Genomic DNA, 9,709 nt, shown 5'->3' with positions numbered 1-9,709 from the left:
CTCAAAGTCTGTAATACCATCCTCAAGTACTTGGCATGCTCGGACTCGTCTCGAGAATAAATAAAAATGTCATCAATAAACACAACCACAAACTTGTCCAAATACGGTAGGAAAATTCTATTCATCAAGTCCATAAAAATAACAGGTGCATTTGTTAATCCAAAAGGCATAACAACGAATTTATAGTGTCCATACCTTATTCTGAAAGCAGTTTTCGGTACATCTAAATTTTTAACTCTCAACTGGTAATAGCCAGATCTCAAATCAATCTTTGAGAATACTGTTGCCCTTTTCAACTGATCAAACAAGTCATCAATTCTCGGCAAAGGATACTTGTCACCTTGTTGAGCTGACGGTAGTCAATACAAAGCCTCTAGATCCATCTTTCTTCTTTACGAATAACACTGGAGCACCCCAGGGAGAAAAACCCAGTCTCACAAAACCCTTATATGCCAACTCTTGCAACTGAGCTTTTAATTCTTTCAATTCAATCGGAGCCATTCTATACGGAGCAATAGATATCGGCGAGGTCCCTGGTACTAACTCAATACCAAACTCAACTTCTCTAACCAGTGGTAATCCAGGCAACTCTTCCGGAAACACATCTGGATATTCACAAACTATCGACACTGATTCAATTTTCAATTCAAACATTTTTGTATTTAACACATAAGCAAGATACGCTTCACACCCTTTTCTTACATATCTTTGGGCAGACATTGAAGAAATCATAACAAGTAACTCACCAGACTCACCTGAACCAACTCATAAAATTTCACCATTTTCACATTTCAGTTTAATAATCTTTCTTTTACAGTTCGCCACAGCATCATGCAGTGTCAACCAATCCATACCCAAAATAACATCGAATTTATCAAATGGAAACAGCATTAAATCAACCGGAAAATAGTAACCTCAAATCATCAAGGGACAATTCTTGCAAACTCTATCAACTAACACATGTTTTCCTACAGGGTTTGACACTCTAACCACAAATTCAGTAAACTCAACAGGCAAGCTCTTACTAGCTACCAATTTTACACAAACATAAGAATAAGTCGATCCAGGATCAATCAATGCAACTACATTATTATTATAGAGAGAAAAAGTACCAGTGATAACATTAGGAGATGTTGCTTCTTTGCGAGCACGGATGGCATAGGCTAGCAGGTGCTTGAGCTTTAGATCTCACAGTTGTATCCTTTGTTACACCTTTACTACTAGCTTCATATCTAGTATTCCTCGGTGGCCTACCCCTATTAGTAGTATTACTCGATCTCGCGCTTTGAAACTTTTCTTTCTCAACCATTTCTGGGCAATATCGGATAAAATACTATTGGGAGCCACACTTGAAACAAGGCCGGTCATTCATTCTACACTCACCGGGATGACGCTTGCCACAATGCTGATAATCAAGTTTGTTAGACCTTACATTACCCACACTTGCCATTGAAGTGGCTTGTGATTTAGAACCTGAGTATTGTAACACCCCTCACCCGTATTCAACGCCAGAATAGGGTTACGGAGCATTACCGGACTAGAAACACATATAACTATACTATTTTCATACATTAAATTAAATCATACAACCAACATTCAATTCCAATCAACTTGTCCCTTATAATAGCCTACGAGGCCTTAAACATGCATTAGAAGTGGTTCAGGACTAAACTGATAACATATGAAAATTTTGGAAAAAAACTTGGAAATTTTTCTAGCATACAGGGGTCACATGCTCGTGTGAACAGGTTGTGTACCTCACACGGCTCCAGAAACGCCTGTGTCTTAGGCTGTGTGAAAACAGGGCATACATATTGACTTGGGTCATAAGGCCGACCACACACCCGTGTGTGTAGCCCGTGTGCCCTTTAAAGTGGCCACACATGCCTGTGTACCAAGCCGTATACTAGGCCATGCCAAAACTGAAGGGTATACTGACTTATGCAACACGGTCAAGTCACACGCCCATGTGCTAGGCCGTGTGCCATTTAGGGGGTATACTGACTTGTGCCACATGGCCAATCACACGCCCGTGTGTAAAGCAATGTGGAGCATACTGACTTCAATTTAATTTCAATACCAGGGACACACGGCCATGCAACATAACCGTGTGTCACGCACGGCTGAGACACATGCCCGTATCTCTGCCCATGTGGGCAAAAATAGGCTATTTGCAAAGCCATTATGCCACCCTATTTTCACATGTAAACACAATAAATGGTAACATTTTTTCAACACAATAGGATGCCATTACATAACATTTTATACACATTTAATGCCAATTCCACATAATATTCAATTGCTTAACTAATATCATACATTTTCCATCCATAAGTTTACCTTATAACAAACACATTTACACATCTCCATTTCATTAACATATTGCCAAAACATACCAAATTATAACATTAAGTTTAGCCAAATCACATTGCTTAACTTATACACAAAAAGTACCAAACCATAATCTTAAGTAACCATAACTATCACCATTATAACTAGCCTATACATGCCATATTTACAATTATCCACAAGTTCAAAAGTACCAATCGATAATTGGATAGTGTGATGTGTAACTCCGACTTGTCTGAAATGAGCGAGCTAACGAACCTCTATAAAACATAGAAAAAGAAACAGAGTAAGCTTTAAAGCTTAGTAAGCCCGTATAATTCAGAGTTAAACTTACCATAAATACCAAAATCAAGGCTAATAATCAAGGTGTATTCAATTCAATTACCAAATGCCTAAACACAAGCATTCATCATAAGTTAGTCATTTAAATACATGAAATCATCCATTATCTCAATACATTGCATCATACAGAATTCATTTATCATGTACAACATTGGTAACATTTCATTTCCAATCATATAAATAATCATTCGTTTGAAAATCGTAACTCATCTGTATAAAGAATACTTCATCAATATAAACATAATTTATGCCCGTTGAACTTATTAGAATCTTAAGGGATACTCGAGTGATATACAATACATATAAATCAGTAATCTGTCAATTCTTCATCCTTTTCTGCTCTTTCAAGCTATGAACAGTAAGCTCCTCTTGAGCTGATGGACAGTAAGCTCTATTGAGCTGAAATGATAAGCTCTGACGTGTAACACCCCTATCCTGTAACCGTCGCCAGAATAGGATGAGGCGTTACCAGAAATTAGGAATAAGATCGGAAGAATAAAATTTTAAACTCCCTTCTTTAATGTTGTTTTTTTTTTTTTGAAATAACGAACATTCATTTAGATAAGTACTAAACACAGCCAGGGATAAAATCTAAACTTCTATAAGTAAACGTCCAACAGATGCCATTTTCGTATGGCTTATATACAATAGTCATAATATCATTCTACTGTATTGTCTATCCTATACATGCCATAAGCTAAGTCTAATTACATAGTTGCCGCAATGGTAGATAGTGTGACGAAGTGCTGATGATCCCCGAGCTGGTAGTCAGAATCCACAACCTATAACCAAAACATGATTGAACAGAGTAAGCTTTTGCGAGCTTAGTAAGTTTTAAGCAACACAAAGTGTTCTCATTCACTATCATTGGTCATTCATTTCAACTGTTCGATGAAGTTAATCTAGAGCTTCATCTCGAACCATAATATCAATAGACGAATTACTTGGCTGTCTTATATATATATACCTTCGAATAATAGTGACCTAGATGGTCGAATATTTCCAAAGCACATTCTTCGTCAATTTTCAACTTTCCATGTTCCTTTCCACTTATTCATAATCACACCCTTATTTTTAAGTATTTCAACATGACAAATCTTGAATTACAGTAGGCACATAAAGAAACAAACATATTTCTTATCACATATACGTAAATGTGAAAACATAATTCTTACCTTGTCTTTGGTACATTTAGCCCAACCCATACTCAAATCATAAGGCTTTTGGGCAGAATATGCTCTAATACATAAGAACATTTCATCACATACTTCATTATACTGTGCATACCATTACCAATTAGATCATTCACATATTTGGAGTCATAATATTAATCACATTTACTTACCTCTTCGATCATCGATAATTCACCTCGAAATCACTCCACCGATGAGTAAGTAATCCTTTTGAACATCTTAAATACATAACACTTATTTGATGGTAACTTATTGCAAATACTCAATATCAAAGTCTTACTTGAATCCTAGCATTTAGCCGTCGGGTCTTTAAAGCTCGGATATAGTACAAGCACGAAGCCTATGGACGTTAATCAAGATAATATTCTCGCATAAGGCCTGCGGGGTTTTAACCCGGATATAGTACTGACACAAATGCCCTTCGGGACTTATCACATTTATACACTTTCACATCCATCACGTTGGCCACTCGGCCCTGTCACATATATACACCTTCACATTCATCACATTGGCTATTCACCTTATCACATATATACACCTTCACATTCATCACATCGCCATTAGGCCTTATCACATATATATACACTTTCACATTCATCACATCGGCCATTAGGCCTTATCACATATATACACACTTTCACATTCATCACATTGGCCATTCAACCTTATCACATATATACACCTTCACATTCATCACATCGGCCATTAGGCCTTATCACATATATACACATTCACATTCATCGCGTAAAATCTTAAACCAAAATATAAATTTTTCATGTATTCACATCACAATTATTCAAATATGCTTCACATACCACATATACTATCATGTACATACTTGGGCTTGGTTGAATCTACATCAATCACTTTTCCAATGAATAATTCAATTTCACGCCATACTATCATTTCATATTCGAATACTCATAAACTTACAATTTCACAAATTTTAATATCAAAGATCCATCTAACACTCATATATCATTTTACAATATCACAATTAGAATTCAAGTATGGGTTTAATCAATAGCTTATGAGCAACTAAAACAAGTTTTATCCATGTTTACAACAAAATCACATATTCACTACAAGCTGTTTTCCTGACCAATGGTCACTAAATTATTTATAACCGGAGCTACAAGGCTCCAAATCACTTGCCGTTAATTTTCCCTGAATATAGACTCGTATATCTTCCATCCATAAAATTTTCAGAATTTTAGGTTTGGCCAATCAATACCAGATTTTTCTTAAAGTTTCCCTATTTCACTGTTTGACTAACCTGACCAGTCTTCACTACGAATCAAAATTCTCATTGTACAGAATTCAAAGTATGTTCTATTTGATTTCATTTGAAACTAGACTCATTAAGGAGTCTAAGCATATAAATTTTATCTTGTAACCATTTTTGTACAAATTATAGTGATTTTCTTAAAACAGAATAGGGATTTTGAGTCATTCTGACCTGTCCCACACAACTTTAAATATCTCTTTATAGGAAATTTCTTTGCTTCCACGGTCTCTTTTATACTGAAACTAGACCAACTAAGATTTGATTACATATATTATTCAGCCTATAATTCCACACCAACAATTTATAGTGATTTTCTAAAATCACATTACTGCTGCTGTCCAAGCAAATTATTACAATTTGCTCTTAAATTTCCAAGTCCAAACACATATGAACTTACCATTTGAGTTTAAGACATATCATGGCCACATCATATCTTATTAAATCAACTCATTATGTCCTATTATGGTTGAATTTACTCAACGTTTAATCGCTTAAAACTTACCTCGGAAGTGGTCGACGACTAGATATCCACGGCTATTCGTTTACTTTCTCTTTTCTCCTATCCGACTTTGATCCTCTTTGCTCTTAAGCTTAAGTAAAACAATAGATTTGCTTAAGTACTTAACTAATATTATTCACTCAACAATCACATTTGGAAATAACTTATCATTTAATCTATATCTAAAACAATAGATTTCAATATGTATCATATTTAATAAAACATGCCATGACTCAATTTCATGCTTATTTAATTTATATCTAATTCACATTCACAAGCAAAGAGTCACTTAATTTATCATGCTTCTTATACATGAATCTAATCATATCACCGAATGTCCTCGTGTGTACATGGTACATACATAAGGCATATATATATATGTTCGTACCTATATATGACTATCATCATTTAACCATTTACTCCTAATTATGCACAACCGCATACACACATGCATATATGTATAATACATGCCTTAATATTATATACTTTTATTTTCAAATTACAGCATAGTTCCAAAACATATAGCTAATTCATTGTCATCTTATCAACATTTACCACAATACCAATTTCCATTTATCTTCAATGTTGTACACACGAATACTTACACTCTCATATGCATACAATCCATTTAAGATCATTATATGCCCCATTTAGCCCTAACCATTCAAGCTTAAACTTTCCTACACTCTTATCCAATGTCATACGTAATGCCGAATGTCCAATTTAACCAAACTTCAAAATTTAACCTTCATCACTTTAATTGACCATTACCTACTCTTCACAACTTTAAATACTGAAGTAATTAACACCCATACTTTTATACCGAATTAACTAACACTTATAGTCCTTAGCCAAATGTTATTAAACTTTTGTCATCATAGTATTTCTACTTATCACTTTACACAATATTATCAAAGCTGAAACCTATGCATAACCCTACTCACATTATTCAAATTATACCCTTAAAATTCATATACAATGCCAAACCTCTAATTCATTCACTTCTATAACCCAAACGGCAATAGCTTACATTTTAACATTTAAATACCAAGCATTTGTTCAAGTAAATATAATTACTAACAACTAAGTATTAACTAACTCAAACTTCATTAAAACATGAGAACAACAATCTATCCTCTTCAATTTCTCCCATGGTCGAATGCTCAAATCCTTTCCAAAATCAAAATTTTAATATGGGTTGAATAAAGAGCTTGGTAGCTAACTTAAAATTAACAAGAATTTTAAGAATTGATTAGAAGTCTTACCTTGATTCAAGCCTAAAGTGACCGAATGGAGCTCCTCCCCTTTCCCTCTTACAATTCGGTCATGAATAACAAAGATGAAGCTTTTTTTTTCTTCACCCAAATTCTCACTTATTTCTTCATTCAATAATATTATAAAAATTATAAAACCATTTAGTTGCCTTAAAACTAGTAAATAATACATATATATTGTCATAAACATCAACATGGCGGCCACTATCATGAAAAATGGGGACTTTGACATGCAAGTCCCCATATTTAATCCATGCAACAATTTGGCCATTTTAAAATTAACCAACACATTTTCAATGTTTCTCACATAAGCCCTTTTGATTAAATTTGCATTCAATTGACAAAATCAAAGCATCAAAATTTCACACACAAATTGTAACATAATATAGACATGAAATTTAACAATCAATTTCTTGTGTGACTCGGTTTTGGGGTCTTGAAACCACTTCCGACTAGAGTCAAATTAGGGATGTCACAACTCTCCCCTCTTTAGGATTTTCATCCTGAAAATCTTACTAGCGGCTAGGTTAGGATAATGTCCTCTTATTACATCATGTCCATATAAACATTAACTCATCGATAGCAATTGTAATTCATTATTGATTTCGCATCGATCTATAAAATCATTTTCTTATCTTAAAACAAATACATAAACATTTCTACAAGTAGGCACATATATCTCATTTTCTTGATTTCATAAGCAATAATCACTTAATTTAATTCACAAATGCGTTTCAAACACATATTAAGCACATATTAACATGTATAATTCACATCATCAACCCACATATTTGTAACCCACATTTTCATTCATGTATAAGTCGTAACTTTGACCGAACGTATACATATATTCAAACATCCCAATAAATATCCTTTATAACTCCATCATCTCTCACTATTCAACTTAACTTATTTCCAACAGAAAATCAACTTCCACATACCGGTATCGCTTATTCTAATCTTACTTAATTTATCATCTTAAATATACCCGTTGAATCATTCAAATCATTACGGATACTCATTAAGCACATATAGCTCTTACAATGCCATATCCCGGATATGGTCTTACATATTCTCACATATCGAGCCGATGCCGTGTCCTGACATGGTCTTACACACTATCTCAAATCAATGCCTTCGTCCCCAAACGAGGTCTTACATGAATTCCACTTCACACACTTAGTGCCCATCGACCGATCTCGCACTCGTAGTGCTCGGTTAAAGGAATTCGCACACACACGGTGCCTCTAATCATTCACACACATAGTGCTCTTATTCATTCGTTATTACACATTGAAAACAAACTTAACCAAGTCTATAAAACATCATATATGTACACTTTAAACGTATTCTTTCATTTAACTTTGAATTCATACGGTAATGAACACTTAAACCTTGCTCGAATCACCGGCATTAAGCCTGCTAAGCACGAAGACCCGAATACATATCACCGGCACAAAGCTCGCTAGGCTCAAGGCGAATACATATCACCAGGCACAAAGCTCGCTAGGCTCGAAGGCGAATACATATCACGGCACAAAGCTCGCTAGGCTCGAAGGCGAATACATATCACCGGCACAAAGCTCGCTAGGCACGAAGGCGAATACATATCACGGCACAAAGCTCGCTAGGCACGAAGGCGAATACATATCATCGGCACAAAGCTCGCTAGGCACGGCGTCGAATACATATCACCAAAGATGATCGCTCTTGAACTCGGTCCGGATACATCACTAGCATGAATGCTCTTGATTTAGCCGGATATATCACTAGCATGAATGCTCTTGATTTAGCCGGATGTAACACCAAGACGAATGCTCTACGGGACTTAACCGGATATATATCGCCAAGACGAATGCTCTTCGGGACTTAGCCGGATCATCGTCGAGACCTTTAGCTCGAATGAAATCTCCATATAAAGCCGCGGATCTTAATCCGACATAATCTCCACACATATAGTCATCGGGTCTTTAAGCCCGGATTCACATCGTTGAGTCTCGTACATATTTATTCACATGTTACCACGATTCACATAGCAAAATCACATTTGAAATTCAAGTCCACTAATTCGCACATAGGCATATAACATGCTCATTGACTTTGTGTTGTGAACATCATTCAAATCTAATACATGTATACCTCTTTTACCAAACTTCCAGCTCAATGAGCAAACACACATAAGAATATATACATATCCCCAATTTTGTTCTTTGTTAAATTCTCTAATAGCCATTCGGCTACACAAACAACATGTTTATGATTTCTTTCTCAATAACCTTATTATGGTAAGGACAATAGGATATCATTCATCTATCATACATGTATATCATGGCATTTTAAATTAAATACCAAATTCACTTTCTCAAAACTTACTCATATCATACCTTTCTCAATATTGACGCATCATAAGCATGTCTCAGTACTTTCAATACCATCTGCTACAGCTCGATTGGGATCGGAATTCATTACAATATGAGAAACACTTTTTAACTGTCAGAAATCATCACACTATCTTATTATCACTCTATGGCATGTATAACTAGACTGACATGTGCTACGTTAGTCCTAGAATCGACTAAACCGTAGCTCTGATACCACTAAAATGTAACACCCCTATCCCGTAACCGTCGCCGGAATAGGATGAGGCGTTACCAGAAATTAGGAATAAGATCGGAAGAATAAAATTTTAAACTCCCTTCTTTAATGTTGTTTTTTTTTTGAAATAACGAACATTCATTTAGATAAGTACTAAACACAGCCAGGG

This window comes from Gossypium arboreum, chromosome 10, assembly GCF_025698485.1.
Source record: "Gossypium arboreum isolate Shixiya-1 chromosome 10, ASM2569848v2, whole genome shotgun sequence".
Taxonomy (NCBI): Eukaryota; Viridiplantae; Streptophyta; class Magnoliopsida; order Malvales; family Malvaceae; genus Gossypium; species Gossypium arboreum.
The sequence above is the reverse complement of the archived record's forward strand: the minus strand, read 5'-3'. Positions refer to the sequence as shown.